This window comes from Jaculus jaculus, chromosome 16 (assembly GCF_020740685.1).
Source record: "Jaculus jaculus isolate mJacJac1 chromosome 16, mJacJac1.mat.Y.cur, whole genome shotgun sequence".
Lineage (NCBI taxonomy): Eukaryota > Metazoa > Chordata > Mammalia > Rodentia > Dipodidae > Jaculus > Jaculus jaculus.
In genome coordinates, this window is record NC_059117.1 from 55599799 (window position 1) to 55622509 (window position 22711).

Here is a 22711-nt window from a genome sequence, read left to right on the forward strand (position 1 = left end):
GACAGCACCTGTCCATACAGCAGAGTCACCAACTATAAAGGACGCCAAGGTGTTAGTGCCAAGAGCAGGCATCTCTAAGGCAGCAGAGCATGAGCGGAGGACACCAGGAGGCTGTGAAGCTGAAAGCCGCAGCCCCTGATGACACTTAGAGCTGGGGAGAATATTGTAGAAAACAGCATGGCAGCTCCTTAAACCGTTAACGTGGCGCCCAGTGTATGGTACATGCCTATGGTCCTAGCACGTGGGAGGTTAAAGCAGGTTTCAGACCAACCTGGGCTAGCTAGTGAGACCCCGGCTCAAAAACAAAACAAGAAAAACAAGGGGTGGGTGTGTAGCTCAGAGGTAGAACTGGCTTAGACTGTACAAGGCTCTGAGTTTGACACCAAATAACACAAAATGAATAAGTGATTAAATTAAAAATATAACTGAGGACTGGAGCGATGGCCCAGCAGTTAAGGTGCTTGCCTACAAAGCCTAATGACCCTGGTTTGATTCCCCACTACCCACGTAAAACCAGACGCAGAAAGTGGCTCATGCATTTGGAGTTGGTTTGCAATGCTGGAGGGCATGGCACACACATTCTCTCTTTCTCCCTCTACCTTTTCTCTCTCCCTCTCTTAAATAAGTAAATAAATAATGGAGCAATTCCATTTCTGGGGATATATCTGATCAGAATGAAAGCAGGTTCTCAATGGGATGTTGGTACAATCGTGTTCATAGAAGCTTTAGTCATGATACCCAAGCGCAAGCCACACAAGTGTGCACCCCCAGATGCACAGATATGCAAAATGTGAGGGACACATCCAACGAAATACTAGGCAGCTCTACAAAGGAAGGAAATTCTGGCATAGGCGACACCACAGGTGAACCCTGAAGGTAAGCTAAGTGAAATAAGCCAGGCACAAAAGGACAGACGTTGCATGATCTGACTCCTGTGAGCTGCCAGAGGATGAGATTCTTCTAGGCAGGACGTAGGACGGCAGCTGCAGAGGGAAAAGGGAGCTCGGACTTGATGGGCATAGCGTCCCTGCTGCATGAGACACAAAGCATCCTGATGTTCGGTTGCATAACATGACTGTGCTTAAATACTCACTGACTGGTGCTCAAAATCCAGGATGGTAAATCTTTGGCTGTATATATTTTACAACAATTTAGAAAAACATAGTAATAACGAAAAACAAAAGGCAACTGAAGTACTCCCCAAATCCTTGAGAGGGTGAGACATCACAAGAAGTTTGGCTGCTATGTGCCATTCTTGGATTGAAGAGATCCGCAAAGTATCTGATCAGTGAGAGGCATGCATGTGTCAGTACCTAATGGAGCATTTGTCTGTTAAAATGATAACAGTTAAGGGCTGAAGAGATGGGTGAGTGGTTAAGGCACTTGCCCACAAAGCCTAATGGCCTGGGTTCTATTCCCCAGTACTCATATAATGCAGATGCTCAAGGTGGCGCATGCATTGAAGTGGCTAGAGACCCTGGCATGCCTATTTTCTCTCTCGCTGTCTCTTCTGTCTCTTGTCTCTCTACTTGCAAATAAAGTAAACAAAAAATATTTTTAAATGATAACAATTCAACAGAATAATGATCAAGAATACACTCCGTGTCAAACACTATGGTAACAATGTTATAGTAACTATTTCCATTAACCTCATTTTAACTGTAGGGACTAGGTTTAAGTATCACCCCATTTCCCAGTGAGGAAAATGACTTAGAGGATAAAGTTTTCTGCAGGAGTAAGAAGTGAAGCCAGGCATGGTGGCACATGCCTTTAAGCCCAGCACTCTGGAGGCAGATGTATGAGAATTGTGAATTCAAGGCCAGTCTGAGTCTCCATAGTGAATTCCAGGTCAGCCTGGGCTGGAGTGAGTGAGACCCTACCTCGAAAAACAAATCAAAACAAAACAAAAAGCGTAAGAAGTGACACCAAACCCAAACTAAGATTATGCACCTACTCCCCCCACCATGTCATAAAAATCGGTCAAAATCATTTAACTTTCAGTCCTAAAGGCTGGCGTTATGTTGGATTGAGTATGAAACCTACTTTAAAAAAAGTGCTGTTGAAAGAGACAGGTGGCTCAAACAGGTATTTAGATAGACTGAATACCTTTCCGCAAAAGAAAGGCTTGGATTGCAACAAGAATGCATTCCGAAGCCCTCTGACCTCATAAAAGTCTACATGTTGATATATTGTGTTACCAGAGAGTCCTTAGATTTGAAAGAAAGAAAAATGGCAGGCAATGATATTTCTTGGCTAGATTAAATGACTTCATGAACTTTGACTGTGTATATACTTAAACTCCTTAAAGACTATATATTCATTTGAGGGCTTTTAAAAAAGACTTCATCCAGAGCTAAAGGCCATTGAATAGTTTATGGGATAATAAGGACTAAATACAGAAATAAATACACACAGAAAAGAAAGCACCACTATTTTGTCCAAAAAAGGAACAATAGGGGCTGGAGAGATGGCTTAGTGGTTAAGGCACTTGCCTGCGAATCCTAAGGACCCATGTTCAACTCCTCAGATCCCATGTAAGCCAGACACACAAGTGATGCAAGTGCACAAGGCCGCACACGTGTGGTGCACGCGTTTGGAGTTTGGTTAGGGTGGCTGGAGGCCCTGTGTGCCATTTCTCTCTCACTCGCTCTTTCACATAAAAATAGGTTGGACTTCCATCAAAAAAAAAGGAACAATAGTATCTTTGAGAAGTCTGTAGATATGCAGCCTGGGTTCCCAGACTCAACGTGAAAGCTCGGTCCTATGTATCTCTGTTGTTCACCTGCTCTTGAAGTCACCTCCATGTCGCTGAGAGGAACTTCCAAACTCAATTTATAAAAGGGAAGGGTTTATTTCAGCTTACAGATCCAAGGAGAAGTTCCCTCCGTGGTGGGAAAAGCTGGCTCCCATCCACAAATCCAAGCAGAGAGACGCCACCAGACAGCAGTACCACAAGCAGGCACAAAAGGACAGCAAACAGCAAGGCACCTGCATGGGCAGCAGAGACCCAGGCAGAGCTCAGACTATTCTGCATGCATTTAGGCTAGAATCAGATCCCCCACCCCCTCCACTAAAGAACACACCTTAAGGCTGGACCCAGGATCCACCTCCAGTGACACCTGTTCTAGCCAGGCAGATAGACATTTATGTTACAAGCTTTTATAAAACACCTGAGTCTATTGGGGGATATACATTAAACCACCACACCTGCTGTGTGGTAGGTATTGTGCTAAGCCTTTGTATAGCTGATTCCATCTGACCCTCATCAGCATCTCACAAGTTAAACATTGAATTTGTGGGCTGGAGAGATAAGTCATTGTTTAAGGTGCAAAATCTAAGGACCCAGGTTTGATTTCCCAGGACCCATGAAAGCCAGATGCACAAAGTGGCTCACTAACATAGCACCAAGAAGAAAACTTGAGGAAAATGTCAAAAAGTGAGCAGATAAAACTTGGGGATGAAGTTTAGACTTGGGATTTTAAAAGGGTCTTTCAATAAATGGACAAATTGACCATTCCAGAAGGGAGATAATGAGTTTGAGTCACAGGTGAAGTAAACATGGATTCCCACTAGTAAAAGTTCACCCAGATTTTCTCATTTTCAGGGAGGCCACCATTTAAAAAAAAACAAAACATTTTATTATTCATTTGGAAGTGCAAGGGTGGGGGAATGGGCATGCCAGGGCCTCTAGCCACTGCAAATGAACTACAGATGCATGTGCCATTTTGCACAGCTGTCTTATGTGGGTACTAGGCAGTCAAACCTGGGTCCTTTGGCTTTGCAAGCAAGCACCTTAACCCCTAAGCCATCCCTCCAGCCCCTATTGTTTTGAACACTATAGAATTGTGGAGTTATCATGACACTTGCTATAGTTTAGACTTTAAGTGTTTCCCCAAAGTGCTGTGTTCTGGGCTAACAAGATGGCCCAGTGGTCAGGACTGCTTTCCACACAAGCATGAGAGCTGGAGGGAGTCTGAGGCCAGCTGAGTTCGATTCCCCCACACCCACATGGACACCTGGTCACACTCATGAATAGCCCAGTCCTGTGCGGAAACAGAGACCTGGGAGTCAGTGGGCTCATGAAAATGGCAAGCTCCAGACCAGTAAGAGACCCTGCTTTAAAAAATATATAGTTTAAAGTTTATTTATGAGAGACAGAGAAGGAGAGAGAGAGGCAGTCATAAAAACACACACACACGCACACACACACACAGAGAGAGAGAGAGAGAGAGGAAATGAATCTGCCATGGCCTCCTGCCACTGCACATGACCTCCAGACTCATGCACCACTTTGTGCAGCCGGCTGTATGTGGGAATCCACGGGGGAATCCAACCTTGGGCCATCGTTCTTTACAAACGAGGACCTTTAACCACTGAGCCATCTCCCCAGTCCTAAGAGAGTCTTCTTAAGGAAACCTTCCATTGAAAGATGAGGAGGACACCCAATGTTCTCTTCTGGCCTCCACATGGGCGCGCACGCACACACAAGGCGTATTTGCACACACACGTGCATACACCATACACCCATGACTCTGCACGTGCTATGCACACACTCGTACGCATACAAAAGTCCCGTAGCCAAGGCTTCGTTCCCGCAGTGGTGCTGCTGCTGGGCAATGGCGGGGCCTGGTGAAAGGTTTTAGGTCAACAGAGTTGTACGCTTAAACGGGGTAGTAGGTGGGGCATGGCTTACTCCCAGCACTCTGGAGGCAGAGGTAGGAAGATTGCTATGAGTTCGAGGCCAGCCTGAGACTACAGAGTGAATTCCAGGTCAGCCTGGACTAGAGCGAGACCCTACCTTGAAAAAAAAAAAGTTATAGTAGGAGCCAGGCTCCTTCCTCTTCTGTCATTCCTTTCTTTTATAAAATTTAATTTATTTATTTGAAGGGGTGCAGAGAGAGAGAAAGAATGGGTGCACCAGGAACTGTATACTGCAAATGAACTCCAGATGCATGCGCCACCTTGTGCATCTGTCTTTACGTGGGTACTAGGGAATCGAACCTGGACCCTTACGCTTTGCAGGCAAGTACGTGAACCAATGAGCCAGCTCTCCAGCCCTGTCATGCCTGTCTTGTCACAGCCATGAGGTGAGTGACTTTGTTCTCTATACTTCCCACATGATGCCATGTAACGGTGCCATGGTAACAGTGCCAATCCATCAAGGATGAGAGCTTACAAAACCATGAACGGAAACAAACCTTTTTCTCTTAAAGTTGATTACCTCAGAAAGCTAATGCACAGCATCTAAATCCTCCAGCACAGTTGCTTATTCCTTGAGTGATCCGAGTCGGAACTGGAATCTACGACTCCTGCTTCCATCTGGAGTGGGTGCCGACTTCTCCCTCCCCTTGGCCAGCTGCTCCTCTCAATGACAGGAGGTTCTAATATAACATGGCCCGATTCATCCGAAAGATGACTCAGAGCCACGGGTGGAGAGAAAGGGAGTTTTGTCAGTCAGCAGCACTGTGAAGGCCAGTTCCAGTGATGTGAGGCTGACAGCCACACTTCCTACAAGTTGGATTTTCTGGGAACTGCATGATAAAGTGGCTTCGTGGTCATCTGCTTTGCCTTTAGCTGTTTGGATGCTCTATCGTCAAAGAACGCTGGTCAGTTCCCAGAGTGAAGAATGTGTTTCCCTGAAGACAAAAGGTCTTGGTTCATGTGGCTAGCAAATAACTTAGCAGCTACTGGAATGACAGATCAAATGACCCTGCCCAGGTCAGGCACATGGGGGATATACAATTAGTTTCTGTCTTAGTTTCAGGACTAGAGAGATTGCTTAGGGGTTAAGGTACTTGCCTACGAAGCCTAAGGACCCAGGTTCAAGACCCTAGTACCCACGTAAGCCAGATACACAAGGTGACCCTTGCGTCTGGAGTTCGTTTGCAGTGGCTGGAGGCCCTCATGTGCCCATACCCCCCCCCTTTCTCTGTCAAATAAATAAGTAAATAAAATAAAATATTTTTAAAGTTTATTTTATGTATTTAGTTGAGAGAGTGAAAAAGGCAGATACAGAGATAGAGAATGGGCCTCTAGCCACTGCAAATGAGCTCCAGATGCATGCACCACCTTGTGAATCTGGCTTTATATGGGTACTGGAGAATTGAACCTGGGTCCTTTGCTTCTACCCTCAGGTACAGGCAATCACTGGTTAGCTTGTTATCCACCTTCTAGTGAGTTCATATGGATGAAATCATAGAACAGGGCTGGAGAGATGGCTTAGCAGTTAAGGCACTTGTCTGCAAAGCTTAACAACCTGGGTTTAATTCCCCAGCACGCATTTAAAGCCAGATGCACAAAGTGGTGCACGCATCTGGAATTCATTTGCAGTGTCTTTGGGCCCTGGCATGTCCATTCTTTCTCTCTCCGTCTGTCTCTCTTCTTGCAAATAGGTAAAAATATTTTTTAAAGCGAAATCATACATCTTTTAGTCCTGACTTCTTTTCCTTAACATGTTAGCTCATTTATCTTCTTACAAGTTACAAAGTTTCCTGTAGAATTCATAAAATCCCTTACACAATATATGATTTGCAAATATTTTCTCTCATTTCAGTGGTGTCTTTTGAAATGCAGAAGGTTTTCAGTTTGATGCAGGACAATTTATCAGTTTTTTTTTTTTTCCTTTGAGGATCATGCTGTAAGTATAGTAGTTAAGAACTATTTACCCAACCTGAGAACACGATTTTTTTCTCTTGTTTTCCTCTGGAAGTTTTGTTTTCTTCCTTCCTTCTTTCCTTCATTCCTTTCTTTCTTTTTTTTTTTTTGAGGTAGGGTCTCACTCAAGCACAGACTGACCTGGAATTCACTTTGTATTGTCAGGTTGGCCTCAAATTCAGTGATCCTCCTATCTCTGCCTCCCAAATGCTAGAATTAAAGTGGGTGCCACCACACCTGGCAATTTTGTTGTCACTTGGGTTAGATTTACAATCCCTCCTCATAACACCTACATGAAGAACACAGTCACAAGAGTATGTTCATGGGGATAAAATCCAAGTGTTGGAGAGATGGCTTAGCTGTTAAAGTGCTTGCCTGAAAAGCCAAAGGACCCAGGTTCCATTCCCCAGTACCTACGTAAGCCAGATGCACAAAGTGGTGTGTGTGTCTGGAATTCATTTGCAGTGGCTGGAGGCCTTGGTGTACCCATTCTCTCTCTCCAACTGCCTCTCTCTCTCTTAAATAAATAATATCATATATATATATATATATATATATATATATATATATATATGTATATATATATATATATATATAATCCAATATCATTTTCATTTTTAGGATATTCTTAAGGCTGAGCAAAAAAGAATCACTTTATTTTGGGTCCTTTAGGACAAGCATGCTTTTGGTGGAGAAAGTAGATGAGTGTATGTGACTCGGATGTGAATGTGGAGGAAGGAGGGTAGGGCTGGCATTTGCTGATCCCGTGTCCTTTTCCAGGTCAGCCAATCAGAATGAGCTAGATGTACCAGCAAGTAGAACTGGCCATCTGGCTGCAGCCTAAAAAATGAAAAGTGGCTATTTAAGTCAGCCATCTATCTGCTGCCCCCAGTACATAGTACATCTGCATGCTCAATAAATAAAAATCAATTATAAATTCCATTTCTCCTTACATGTCTGTGTCCATTTGGTTATGGGAGAGGTTTAAGGCACAGGTGGAAGGAAACAGGAGGACAACGCAATAAATTAGGATGAGCTTGACAAGAAGCAAAAAAACCGTTTGCATTATCAGGGCATTTGAGGATTTCTGTGTAAGACATTAGGAATGCAGGAATCTTCCAGAATCTTCTCTGTAGCCATCCAGGTTAATCCAGATAGTGGTTGTGAGACTTCTAGCCTCTCTCACACTCAAGCTTTCATATCCTTCCCAATTATTTATTTTTAAATATTTTATGTATTTATTTGAGAGAGGGAGAGAGAATGGACATGCCAGGGCATCCAGCCACTGCAAGTGAACTCCAGATGCATGTGCCACTTTGTGCATTTGGCTTTACATGGGTACTGGGGAATTAAACTCACGTCGTTAGGTTTTGTAGGCCAGCGCTACAACCCCTGAGTCATCTTTCCAGCCCCTATCCTTCCTAATTATAATAGAAGCATTCACAAACAAATGCCACAGGGCTAATAAATAACACCACAACAAAAGATATACAAGTAGGGATGATGAGAATGTCGAAGGTCAAGTGTCGCAAGAATGGCTCTGTGAAATGCCACAGGGATGGGATGGGAAAGACTGTCCACAGAGGCCAGAAGAAACATGATGGGCACCTTGGTTCCACATAGAGCAGCAGATTTCACACAAAGCAGAGCCTCACATTTGACAAGACCCAGAATTAGCACCACACATTAGTGTTTTAAAATTACTGTGGGGCTAGAGAGGTGGCTCTGCCAGTAAAGGCACTTGATTGCATGCAAAGCCTAGGTTGAATTCTCCAGGACCCTCATAAAGCCAGATGCACAAAGTGGTGCGCATATCTGGAGTTCATTTCTGGTGGCAGGAGGCCCTGAAATGCCCATCTTCTCCCTCCCTCCCTCTCTCTCTTTCTATCTCTGTCTTTCCATATTGTCAAATAAATAAGTAATTTTTTGAGGCAAGCCCAACAGACTGGCCTTTTTGATGTGTGTGTGTGAGAGAGAGGGAGAATTGGCATGCCAGGGCCTATAGCCACTGTTATCTAACTGTAGATGCATGTGCCACTTAGGAGCACCCTCAGGGAGAACGGACCAAGTGTGAAGGGTTATAACCTATATAAAAATATTATTATATGTATAAATTTAAAAGTAGAATTCTACAGATGTAGGGATTGTGGGTATGTGATGTAGCAAGGAATCCAAATTGTCCTCTGATTTATCTTCCTGCCCACAAAGGAGGATATCCACTTCTCCACACTTACCATCAATTAGGGTTTTAAATGTTCATTCCTCTAAAAAATGAGAGAGGGCTGGAGAGATGGCTTAGCGGTTAAGCGCTTGCCTGTGAAGCCTAAGGACCCCGGTTCGAGGCTCGGTTCCCCAGGTCCCACGTTAGCCAGATGCACAAGGGGGCGCACGCGTTTGGAGTTCCTTTGCAGAGGCTGGAAGCACTGGCGCGCCCATTCTCTCTCTCTCCCTCTATCTGTCTTTCTCTCTGTGTCTGTCGCTCTCAAATAAATTAAAAAAAAAAAACATTAAAAAAATGAGTGAGACATATCTTCCTTTAATGTTTTAGTTTGAATTTCCGTAATTACTAATGGGAACAAAAATATTTTCACATTTTTATTGGTGGTTGAGGTTTTCTCTTGGGTGAATTTTCTCTTCATAACCTTTGGCCATTGTTATACTGAGCACTTTCATTTGAGCAGGATCTATATTCTGCATGTTAATACTTGGTTTGTAACAACGGGCTGCCAATATTTTCCCTCTGGTCTACGCATTCATTTATTGGAATAATCCAAGTAAAACACAGCCTGATCCTCAGATAGTCCGCAATCAGTGAGGTCTCAGAAGAATTAAACCACAGAGACCACCACGGCCATGCTGAGACCACAGCATGGAAAGGTTAAAAGATGGCAGAGATGGGGCTGGAGAGATGCCTCAGGGGTTAAGGCGTTTGCCTGCGAAGCTGAAGGACCCATGTTCCACTCTCCGGTTCTCACGTCAGCCAGATTCACAAAGGTGAGGCAAGCGCAGGGTCGCACAAGCCCGTTAGGTGGCTCATGCATCTGGCATTGCAGTGGCTGGAGGCCCTGGCGAGCCGATTCTATCCTTCCCTCCCTCTCTTTCCCTTTCTTTCTCTCTCTCAGTTAAATAAATAAAATACTAAAAACAAAAAAGACTTTTTGTACACAGAGCTCACATGGGAAGTCCACCACATCAGATGAAAGCAGAGGTCAGGGAGATGTCACATAACCACCAGCACCCAAGATTGCCAGCACAGCACCCGAGGCTGGGGCCACGTGAAGAGCTCACAGTGGAAGCCCACACTGCAGCATCTGTCCTGGGCCGTGTATGATCCAGGGCTACGACAACAAAATTCTATTCTTCCAGCCACCCTGCTTGTGCTACTTGCTATAATAACGGTAACAAACTAATGCATTGAACCCTCATTTTCCTTTGATGGCAGGACAGGCCATACAGTCCCTTGGAGCTACCATGTAAACAATAAGATGTCACAGGATGAGGCTGGAGGGATGGCTCAGCGGCTGGAGGCGCTTGCTTGCTAAGCTGGAAAGTGTGACCACCTGGTTCAATCCCCCAGTACCCACATAAAGCCAGATGCACAAAGGGGCACATGCATCTGAAGGTCATTTGCAGTGGCAGGAGGCCCTGGTGTGCCTATACTCACTTTCTGTCTGTCTGCTTCTTTTTCTCTCTCTCTCTTTCTCTCAAATAAATAAAATTAAAAAGAAAATGCCACAGGATGAACTGGGAACAAGATGTGACCTCATGTGCAGCCCTGAAGTTTATCCTCCACTCTCCCCAAGGTCAAGACCTTTAAGGATGAAGCCCAATTCCTTTAGAAATCATAAATAAGGAATTTGCCACTGCGAATGAACTCCAGATGCATGCACCACTTAGTGCATATGACTTGACCTGGGAACTGGGGAATTGAACCTGGGCCTCAGGTTTTGCAAGCAAGTGCTTTTGACCACTGAGCCATCCATCTCTCCAGTCCTTGGCCTTTCTTTGTTTGGGAGGTTATTATTATTATTGAGGTATAGTCTCACTCTAGCCCAGGCTGACCTGGAATTCACTATGTGGTCTCTTGCTGGCCTCAAACTCACAGACTACTCACAAACTCCTCCTACCTCTGCCTCCTGAGTACTAGGATTAAAGGAATGTGCCACCATACCTGGCTCTTTTTTTTTTTTTTTTTTTTTTTTTGCGCAATCCAGGACACTTGCCCCTTGTTCTAAGAAAAGACACATGCCTTTCTTAAGCTAGGCTCATCCATACCTCTGCGTCGTTAGTCACAACCTGTTCCTCATTCCTTACCTTGTTGCCTTTCTGGGTCGGATGTGTGGATGTCAAAATAACAGTCATTGTAATGTGAAGGCAGAAAATGCAATGTCACCACGTTTGAGTCAGATTACTGGAAGGAAGAGCCACAGAAGGCCCAATCCAGGACAGGCTTTGAATCCACTGGAGTTAGCAACATGCAAATAACTTTTATTTCTGTAATTACTGAGGCAGCCCCCAAAGATGTCTATTTTGCTCAACTGGCATCAAATGTCAAGGTGTGTTCCTAAGTAGCTTTCAAGGTTATAGAGGAGGGCCAGGTATTTGCAAGAGGCTCAAACCCCAGGCTTAACCTAGGAGAGGATGCCTTCTAACCGATGCATGTGGTTAATGTTTAGCAAGCAGCAGCTTCCAGCAGTTGATGCTCAAATTTCTGTTTACCTGGAGGCGAAAAATAACCATAAACAGGTGCTTCTGAAGGTTCAACCACGCTGTCTGACTTCTCAACAGAATACCTCCTCAGCTTTCAGCGGAGAGAAGGCCATTTGAATTCGCCTCCCTTTTATCTCTGGCTCCCATTAAAATAGGAAATAAAAATCTTTCAGGCTATCAGAGCATGTGTACAGAACATGGATGAAGCCAGAAGTTGTCCCATAGCTCTGGCCAGCCACCAGTTTGCCTGGGAAGAGTTATTTGAAGCTATTCTTATCTGACTTCGTCTGGCTGCACCAGCAAGGGAGCTAATTCTCCGACAATAAGCCTGCTGGGGTGTGCTTGGGTCTCTGTTTGTTTGTTTTGATGTGTACAGAGGCTGCACAAAAAATAGAAAAAGAAAGAAAAAAGAAAATGGGTTAGCTTCCATCAAAGCTGCCTCTCTAAGAGAGAGGCCCAGGCTGCTGCCCTGGGGAAGCTGGAGGGTATGTAGGGATCTGAGGCGCGCAAGCAGAAAAGCACTTCAGGGAAATGGAGGTACTCACAGGCAAGCTCTTGCCCTCCAGGGAGACTTGCAAGCACTCAACGTCTCTTGGGACCAACAGGACTACCAGGATTTACAAATACTGGGGATAGAGTGATGGCTCAGCAGTTACGGCACCTGCCTGCAAAGCCTAACGACTCGGTTTCAATTCCCCAGCATCCATGTAAGCATGCCCAAGGTGGCACATGTCTGGAGTTCATTTGCAGTGGCTGGATGCCTTGGCATGTTCATTCTCTCCCTCCCTCTTTCTCTCAGTCTCTTTCTCTCTCTCAAGAAAATAAACGAGGGCTGGAGACATCACTTAGTAGTTAAGGCACTTGTTTGCAAAACTAAAGGACCCAGGTTTGATTCCCCAGTACCCACATAAGCCAGATGCACAAGGTGGCACATGCATCTGGAGTTCATTTGCAATGGCTGGAAGCCCTGGCATGCCCATTCTCTCTCTCTGCGTCTTTCCCTTTCTCAAATAAATAAATAAAAATAAAATTTTTTTTTAAAAAAATGAGGTGTGGCGGTACATGCCTTTAATCTCAGCACTCGGGAAGCAGAGGTAGGAGGATCACTGTGAGTTCAAGGCCACCCTGAGACTACATTGTGAATTCCAGGTCAGCTTGGGCTAGAGTATCTTGGGGTAGCAGGAAACCCTACCTCAAAAAGCAAACAAAAAAGCCGGGTGTGGTGGCACACATCTTTAATCCCAGCACTTGGGAGGCAGAGGTAGGAGGATCACTGTGAGTTTGAGGTCACCCTGAGACTAAATAGTGAATTCCAGGTCAACCTGAGCTAGATTGAGACCCTACCTCAAAAAAAAAAAAAAGATAAATAATAACAATAACAATAAATAAATGAGATATTTTAAAAAAGAAATAGAGAGAGCAGAGCCTGAGCAGTCTGTTCATTCAGGAGAAGCATTTGCCTTGCAAGCAGGAAGACCTGAGTGCCTTCCCTAGAGTGTGTAAACCTGCCAGGAGTGGTGGATGTGCCTGGAATCCCAGCGCTGGGGAAGGCGCCCAGGAGGACCCCAGGGCTTGTTGGATAGCCTAGTCGGTGTGCTCCAGGCCAATGAGAGATTCTGTCTCAACAACAACAAAGCAAACAATAAAAAAGTATCCTTGGTGGCACGTGCCTTTAATGCCAGCACTCTGGAGACAGAGGTAGGAGGATCCCCACGAGTTCAAGGCCAGCCTGGGACAACAGAGTGAATTCCAGATCAGCCTGGGCTAGAGTGAGCTCTTACCTTGACAAAGGAAAGAAAAGGAAAAAAAGGAAGGATTCAATCCTGAGGGTAACACCCATGATTGTTCTCTGGTTTGTACCAGCACCCATCAGAACAATACCCCCCCCCCCACACACACACAGCGCTCTCATACACTGTAACACACACACACACACACACACACACACATTCACACACACACACACATTCACACACGATCAAAAAAGAGAAAGAAAATCTAGTTACATATGGTACTGGAAAACCGTTTCACCAGTTACCTGCAAAATAGTGCTCTTGCAGATGACTGATGAGCTCTTTGACAGTGGTTCATTAGGCTTTATAAAAAGTCATTTTAAAGATCCAGAGGTTTCAAATATTTTTAGCTTCCAGTCAGTCTGTGAGAGGTCCTGAAAGACGGTATGACTATTAAAAATACATAAAACCATGCAGAACAAATCACCTCACGATCAATTATGACCTTCTAAATCAAATGTCCGTGATTTTTTAAAATGTCTACTTTTCACTTCATAAAAAGTAACACAATATAAAAAGTATAAACTATAATTTAAAAATAAAACAAATGTGCCTATGTCCTAGAGACATCCACTATTCCTATTTCTAAATATAATTTTCCAGTCCTTTTTTAAAATCTTATACCTGTTATTTTTTAATACAAGTGAGATTCTACTATAAACCCTGTTTTAAAATTTTCAACTTTAAAATGTATTTAGCCGGGTGTAGTGGCTCACACCTTTATTTCCAACACTTAGGTGGCAGAGGTAGGAGGATTGCCATGAGTTTGAAGCCAATCTGAGACTACATAGTGAATTCCAGGTCAGCCTGGGCTAAAGTGAGACCCCAGAAAAAAAAAATTTTTTTAATTCCTTCCTAGAAAGAAATCTTCAACCTGTTTCTTCATGAACCATAGTCTGGGGCCAGGATACACCATCACACATTTAACCAATCTGCTAATATTGACGAATTACACCATTTCTACATTTTTAGTCTGCTATACAATGTTCATTGAATGGCCGGTCACTAAGCCCTTGAGCAAATTTTTGAATGTTTAAAATAAATTCCTAAAACTGGACTCAAATGTTCGAAGGGTTTGCAAATTATAAGTATCTTTGGTGTCATGGTAACCAGAGCATGTGTAGAAAGTGAGTTCCGGTCTGTGTCTGCATCCATTGTGGAGCTGTCAGACTTCCGCCCTCCGCAGGACTTCCCAGTGATGATAATTCTGAGAGGAAGATCACAGAGGTCAGGACACTTTGATGAGAGGCACTGACACACACACATACACACACACACACACACACACACACACACACACACACCCTTTTGTGTGTGTGCTTTCCTTTTTCTTCAGTGTGAAGGATCCCTTCAAGTATTTTCTGTAGAGCTGGTTTAGTGGTCATATATTCCTTTAGCCTGTTTTGGTTGTGAACTGTCCTTATTTCTTCATCAATTTGGAGGGATAGCTTTCCTGGATGGAGTAATATTGGTTGACAGTTGTTAAGTTTCAGAACTTGGAATACATCATTTCAATCATCCGTTCTGCCTTTTAAAGTTTGTGTTAAGTAAACTGCTATTATCCTGATGGGCTTGATTTTAGTAACTTGATTTTTCTCTCTGCTTTCAACATATTTTCTTTGTTTTGTTTATGTGTTTTGTAGTTTAATTATAGTATGGCAGTGAGAGGTTGCTCCCTGATTTTGTCAGTGTGGCATTCTAAAGGTTTCCTGTATCTGTTCTGGTATCACTTTCCCTATTTGGGAGAAATTTTCTTCTATGATTTTGTTAAAAAAAAAACAAAACAACCTACTATTATGCCCTTGGAATGAAAGTCTTCTCCTTCTATACACTGAATCCTTATTTGATCTCTTCATAGTATCCCAAAAGTCTTAAAATTCTCATTCATGCCTTCCTACTAGTTTTTCTTTATCTTTATTTATTGGACTGAATTAGATCTGTCACCTGGTCTAGTTTAGATATTCTATTCTCTCCTTGATCCATCCTATTGATGAGACTTTCTACAGAGTTTTCTATTTGACTTACTGTTTTTCATTTCTAGTATTTCTGATTGGTATTTTTTTCATTATTTCTATTTCTTAACTCATGTGTTATATTGACCTCCTTATTTCACTAACTTGGTTGTCTGTGTTCTCTTGGGATTCCTTCAGGAGTTTGTTTTCTACTTTTATTTCTTTGAGTATAGAAGAATCATTTTTTTGACATCTTTGTCAGGGACTTCATCTAATTCAGTCTCACTGGAGGCCATTTCTAATAGATTTATAATTTTTGGTGGAATTGTATTGTCTTGATTTTTGTTTTCTTGTATTATAATGTAGAGATTTTTTACATCTTGAGTTAATTAGATGCTTGGGTTTTCTAATTATCTGCAGTATTCTTAGATGTGTAAATCTGACTTTGTATGTTTTCAGGACAGGAGTTTAAGGTGTTAGGTGTGGCTCTTATATTGTTCCCAGAGTAACAGCAGAAGTGACCCTGGGTGTTGAGTTTGCTTGCTTTCTAAGTATCTAGTAGGCTGGGTAGAGCAAATTACTGGCAAATTCTAAAATTCACCTGAGCAATATACACATTCAATCAAAACCAGCACAGAGTATTTGTGCAAGAGTGGGGATTGAAACAGATAATCTAATAAAGCTAAAGTCCCTAAGAGTTTGTATTGCCCCACACCCTCAATCTTAACAACTGAGAGACTGAGATTTCTGGTCTGAAATGGGTTCCAGGTCAGCCTGGTGCCAAGTCAGACTCTGCCCCCAGTAATAACAGAAGAAAAAGACAAAGACCCTACAAATCAGGAAATGTCAAAGGCAACAGTTGTCAACACCAAAGTGCAGCTTATGTGACAATGGTAAAGCCAACCAAGAATAAATCAATCACATCTAACACATAACCTGCCCCAACATGGAAGATGGGATGACCACTTCCATGTAGGCCTATGTACCTGGCTTCGTGTCCATAGGCCCTGTTACCTTTTGGGATGGCTTCCAATCTCACCAATGCTGAGTGACCACCTCAGTCCCTCTCTGTTGTGCTGTGGACTCAGGCTGCCTGGGTCGCTGGATCAGGTGTTCCGATTGTCTGTGCTGGATGCCGTGGCGCGGGGTGGGTGAGCTCTCTGGTGGTTTGTGGTACCGGCGGTTGGGAGACAGGGGGCTGTGGAGGGTACCTGGGGTTGTACTGGAGCTGCTCAGCCGCTCCCATTTGTGTTCTCCGTCAGCAGCTGCTCAGATAGGTCCTTCTGTCTCCTCCTTCAGGTTTCTGGAGTTTCTGAAATCCTTAAGATTTTGTAATCAAAACCACAGGGCTAGAGATGCAGTAAGTGGTTAGAGCATTTGCCCAACTTGTGCAAGGCCCCTGGTCCCAGCCCCAGGAGCACATCCAAAGAAAAGCAAGCCTCACACATTAGCTCTCATCTTTCAAAGCGACAGTGTTAATTTTCAGCTGGTGAGTTGTTGCTGGATACCCCCCTTCCCCCCCGCCCTGAAGAGCCCTTGGGGGTGAGGGTCAGAAGGCACAGAGTCAGTGATGCAGACTCCAAGAATCAGGTGAGAAGCTGAAAGCAGACTCGTTTATTGAAGAAAACAGACGTCTCTATATACCCCTTCCCTACTTCCCATTGGTCCTTTCGTTGTTTGGCATTGTGTTGTCCCTTTCTGTTGGCTTATATCTTGTGTCAGCGCTGTCCGTGTGCTTAGGCACGGGTTAGGCTGGCTCACAGGGGAAGAGCAGTCCTGCATGTGCGGTAATCTCAGGGCCTCACCCCAGGACCCCCTCCCGCTACGCTTCTCCTTCAGTGAGTAGATACCCCAGTGTTACTTATTTAAATCCTGGATCCTGCCGGGCATGTTTGTGCACGCCTTTAATCCCAGCACTTGGGTGGTAGAGGTAGGAGGATCACTAAGAGTTTGAGGCCACCCTGAGACTACATAGTAAATTCCAGGTCAGTGTGGGCTAAAGCTACCTTAAAAAAAGAAACGAAACAATAAATACTGCATACTAATCTGCTGAAGGTCATAGCTGCTATTTTGCACAACACAAAACTAACTTCCACCACTTGTTTTTTTTTTTTTCACACACAAGAACACTAGTTGTTGGGGTGATGTTGCCTCGCTCCTCTCCGTCCACTGATCATTTTTCCCTGTGCCAGACTGAGGCTCCATCATCAGATGTCTTCACCCTAGGAAACAACGCAAGTGTCTGTCAGTACACCAGAGGGCTGTTTTCTGGACCTGCTCAGTAGCGGACACTTCTGTTGCATGGTTCAACTGTCAGAAGCCATCTGTGATGTCTGGTCAAAGGAGATGATTTCGTGTAGGGTAAGAAGGAAGCCCCATTTCCTTTCATGGAAGACAAGAAGGGAGCCCCACCTCCATATTGACTCTGTGCTTACAGTGTCAGTAGAATGTGACCGTACATTTACAGTGTTCTTGCTTTCTTCCAGGCCCTTAGTGATAAGTCCTGCGATGGATAAATTTTATATGACTTGGTTAGGCTTTTGTACCCAGGTGCTTGGAGAAACTCTGACTTAGACTTTTTTCCTGTTTTAAAAGGTAGAGTCTCACTCTAGCCCAGGACAACCTGGAATTCACTATGTAGTCTCAGGGTGGCCTCAAAGTCACAGGAACCCTCCTGCTTCTGTGTGGTGGTTTGATTCAGGTGTCGCCCACAAACTTAAGTGTTCTAAATCCAGGTCCTCAGATGATGGCAATTTGGGAATTAATACCTCCTGGAGGCCATGTATCATTGAGGGTGAACTTACGGGTATTATAGCCAGCTTCCCCTTGCCAGTGTTTGGCACTCTCCTATTTCTGCTATCTACCTGATATTGATAAGAAGGTGGTGCCCTCTCCCTGTTCATGCCACTGCTTTCCCCTGCCATCGTGGAGCTTCCCTCTGAGCCGACAGGCCAAAATAAACCATTTTCCCCACAAGCTGCTTTGGTCAGGTGTTTCTGCCAGCAATGTGAACCTGACTGCAACACTCTGCCTCCCAAGTGCTGGGATTTAGATTAAAAAAAAAAAAATTATTTATTTATTTATTTATTTATTTATTTATTTATTTATTTGCAAGGAAAGAGAGAGCACACACTCCAGGACCTCCAGCTGCTACAAATGAACTGCAGATGCCTGACTCAATATGTGCATCTGGCTTTGTGAGGGTCCTGGGGCATTGAACCTGGATCGTTGGCCTTTGCCAGCAAGTGTCTCAACCACTGAGCCATCTCTCCAGCCCATGGATCTAGATTTTGATATGATGCTATTTTTCAGATATAATTACCATTTACATGAGTGGCCTTGAAGTAAAAATGATTAACCTTGAAGAAGTGGGCCTCACCGAAGGTGACATGAAAAATAAAACCTGAAATTTCTATAGGGGATAAAAATGAATGCTGTTTCAGTATTATAAGATAAAAATTTCATGACTCTCCCATGAACTGACTTGACCTGCAAATTACAAACTTGCCAATACTCTTAATTGCATCAGCCAGTTCTTTAAATATCTATATGTGTATATGGATGTATTTCGATGGTTCTGCCACTCTAGATTACCCTGACAAAAATGTCATGAAGGGGCTGGAGAGATGGCACAGTGGTTAAGGCGCTTGCCTGTGATGCCTAAGGACACAGGTTCAACTCACCAGTATGCACGTAAAGCCTGATGCATCAAGTGGTACGTGCATTTGGGGTTTGCAGTGACCCCTGGCACACCCATTTGCTCAATCTCTCTCTCTCACTCTCTCTCTCCTTGCAAAAACAAATAAAACATTTTTTAAAAGAATGCTAGAGAGAGATGATCCAAGATGAATCCTAACTTTGTAGTCCAAATATCTTAGGAAAAGTTGGGCCATCATGGGCTGGAGTCATGGCTCAGTGCCTAAAGGCATGTGCTTGCCTGATGTCCTGGGTTTGATTCTCTAGCAGCCACATGAAGCTCAGATGCATGAAGTGGTGTGTGCATCTGGAGTTGTGGCAACAGGCATTGGTATACTCTCCCCTTTCTGCTTGCAAACAAATAATAAATATATATTTTTAATTGTGCCATTAAAAAAGCAGGAAGCTTAAGACTGACTAAGTTTTGGAGTGATAAAGAAATTCAGGGTGATGTTTTCCTGTGAACTGGATACCAGCACAAAGGGGAAGGAGATCAATGCAGAGAAAAATCAACTCCTACCAAATCAGAGAGCCAGAGCCTCAGAGGCCCCCAACACCTCAGCACTGAAGCAGACCAAAAATGAACCCAACATGGCTCAGGGAAATCTTGCGGAAGAGGGGGCGGAAAGAATGTCAGAGTTACATGTTGGGTCATGATTTTCAGAGACATTTATCATACTAATAACTGGGGGCTAACTCCACAATGCACGACCCATTTTCAATAATAAGGAGGGTCTAATGGGAGGGGGTAGATCACAGATGAGCCTAAACAATGGTACCAAACTGCCTGTATTTACTGAAAAGAAAACTAATAAATTAAATTTAAAAAAAAAAAAAAAGAAATTCAGAATTCTGTTTTGGACATAGCCCAGTTGAGAGAATGAGTAGATATATTCTCCCTGCCAGTGCTGTGCAGGCCACCGTCCACCCTGCAGGGTTGCTGGACTCATTGTATTTGGGTCTAGATTGTACAGCCTTGTTGGGTTTCTGGATGCCATTTAGACATCACTCCTGTGAGCTTGTCCCTCTGTCAATAGCTCTCAGCTTAGTAACACATTTACTCAAGGTGGCTGCTTGCCCTTCTTGTCAGCCACTCAAATTCTGAAACAGACAAAGTACTGTATGTTTCAGATGTTTTTACAAATCCTTTTGATATAATATAACTCTATTTTAAACTTTTTATTTTACTTGTATTTGAGAGAGAGTGTGTGTGTGTGTTTGAATATTGGCATGCCAGGACCTCCTTCCTCTGCCAACAAACTCCAGGTGCATGCATCGTTTTGCGCACCTGGCTTTACATGGGTACTGGGGAATGGAACCCGGGCCATCAGGCTTTGCAAGCAAGCACCCTTAAGTGCTGAGCCATCTCTCCAGTTCCAATAAAAACTCTTAATAAGTGCAATTATCTATCAAATCGGTCTTAGGAAGAAGGAGAAACAGTTATCTAAGAACTTGATAGCCATCGGTAGGTAGGCATAATGCTTACTAATCCCTAACCAGGCAGCTCTAATATTGTACCTGAACTCTGGGGGAATGTTCTCAGGATCCAGGATTGATTTAGAGGAAGGTAGACTTGCTGAGGTGTCATTCAAATGTTGGTATCAGCCAGGAACTGGATTCGGCTTTATTTGAACAGTTAAGTTCAAAGCATTGGTCCCAAGAAAATCCTGCCATATCAATGGAGCTTTGAGATATTGAAAAAAAAACATCACTGTTGAATATCTTTCAGGTGAAACAAGGACCCATGTCAGCCTTTCTGTCGCTTTCCAGCCTGTTCTGTACAAAGAACCATCTTGGAACTTCTCATGACGCATGGCCAATATCATCACACTATGCCAGAGTTGAGCGCTCGCTCTCTCTCTTTCTCTCTCTGCTGTCATTTCGCAGCTGCAGAATGACAGTCAGCCTGGCAGTTATGAATGCCCGACACATGGCAGACCTGAAAATACACGTTAGGAAGGAGGCCACGGGGCTGTAATAGAGTTGTTATTAGAGCCGAGCTGAGTGCTGCAGAATGACGGAACACCCACTGCCCAGGGAGGAACAGAAAGTTCCGAGACTGTTGGGAGGGGCGCGGGGAAGATGACTGGCAAAGCTGGCTGCTTCCAATTTCCATTTCCGGGGCTGACATACAGAAGCCAAAAAGGCAGAATGCGTTCAAATGGCTTTTGAAAAGATCAAATCTAAACAAACCACGAGCCACGCTAGTTTCCTACAGCAGAGGATGAAACAGAAAGGATGCTTTTCTTCTGGTGGGTTGTTTCTCCACCAAGGAACCCCAAGCTTACTTACTGTATTCACAAGACCCAAGAACCAGGTAGGGGGGAGCTGTCCCCTCAACTGCTGTCACAGAGTGGAGGGCTACCATGCCCCAAATTTCAGGACTCAGATCCTGCCAAAACACATCTTTCTTCCTCTGAGCTCATCCTTCGCATATGCTGGGCACGTGTTGTGTTGCCAAGCTTCACACACCTCTCAGTGTTCCTTTGAAAAGAAATGTGTCATAACTGGACATGGTGACACACACCTGTAACCCCAGCACTAGGGAGGTTGAGGCAGGTAGATCAAGAGTTTGAGGCCAGCCTGGGCTATATGGTGTGTACAAGGCCAGCCTGGATTTCATTGAAAGATTGTGTCTCAAAAGCAAAACCACAACGAAATAAGTACTATGTGTACAGTGAATTTTTTTAAGTTTGACTATATTCTGGCTACTTTTGATAATTCAAGATCAAATTTCCAAAATAAAGCCACTTTAATTTTTTATGTATAAAAACTGATCATTCTGGGCTGAAGAGATGGTTTAGAGGCATTTGCCTGGAAAGCCTAAGGACTTGGGTTGATTCTCCAGTTCCCACGTAAAGCCAGATGCACACGGAGGTGCATGCGTCTGGAACTCATTCTCTCTCTCTCTCTTTCTCTCTTTCTCTCTGCTTCTTTCTCTCTCTCACACACACTCTCTCAAATAAATAAATATTCAAACCAGAAATCTCCTTTAGTGCTGAACTCTTGACAGTCTCAGTTTTCTGTTTTGATGAGTTTTGAGTCTCCTGGTATCTACCACCATCTCCCTGGAGGAGGTTTCTGGCTAGCAGTGGGAGCAGCACTTGTGATTAATCTGCCACTTCCTCCATCATGTCTCCTGGGATCTGGCAGATGTGATGGAGTTAACTCATCCAGAGCTAAGAGTCTTGATGAGTCTTGGGTCTCCCTGGTATTCACTACCATCTACAAAAAGCAGGGTCTCTAACCTAGACTGAGAACAGCATTCATCAGAGGGGATAAACATACACATTTAGGAGGTTTTTTTGATGGGCATAACCTCTCCATTTAACCAAAGAGCAGTGGAAGCTTCACTCTAGAATCTGTGACCTTCTAAGCCATATGCTTTTGACATGGTTCTGAGTACCAAGCATGCCGTAGTCAGCTTCACATTGCTGGGATCAACCTCCAAACTAGAAACAGTTTATAAGAGGGAGGGACTTATTACAGATCCAGGGGAAGTCCCATAATGGCGAGAGAGAGAGAGAGAGAGAGAGAGAGAGAGAGAGAGAGAGAGAGGGAGAGAGAGAAAGAGAGAGAGAGAAAACCCATCACTAAAAGCAAGAGCAGCCAAACAGTAGGGACCCAGGAGAACTCACTCTCTATTCCTTAGGCTGAAATGCAGATACTCCCCCAGTAACACCTTAGGGCTGGACCCCAGGATCTATCCCCAGTGACACCTCTTCCAGTCAGGGCTAGAAATCCAAGAAGCTCTAAGCAAACTCCTGACTCTATTAGGGGACATCCATTGAAACCACCATAAGGCATGAATTCTCTCTCAAAGAGCAGGCCCCATATCCAATCACAGAGCAGTTGACTACTGACATATAACTCAGGTGACGCGATTGCACTCATGGGTCCATCTTG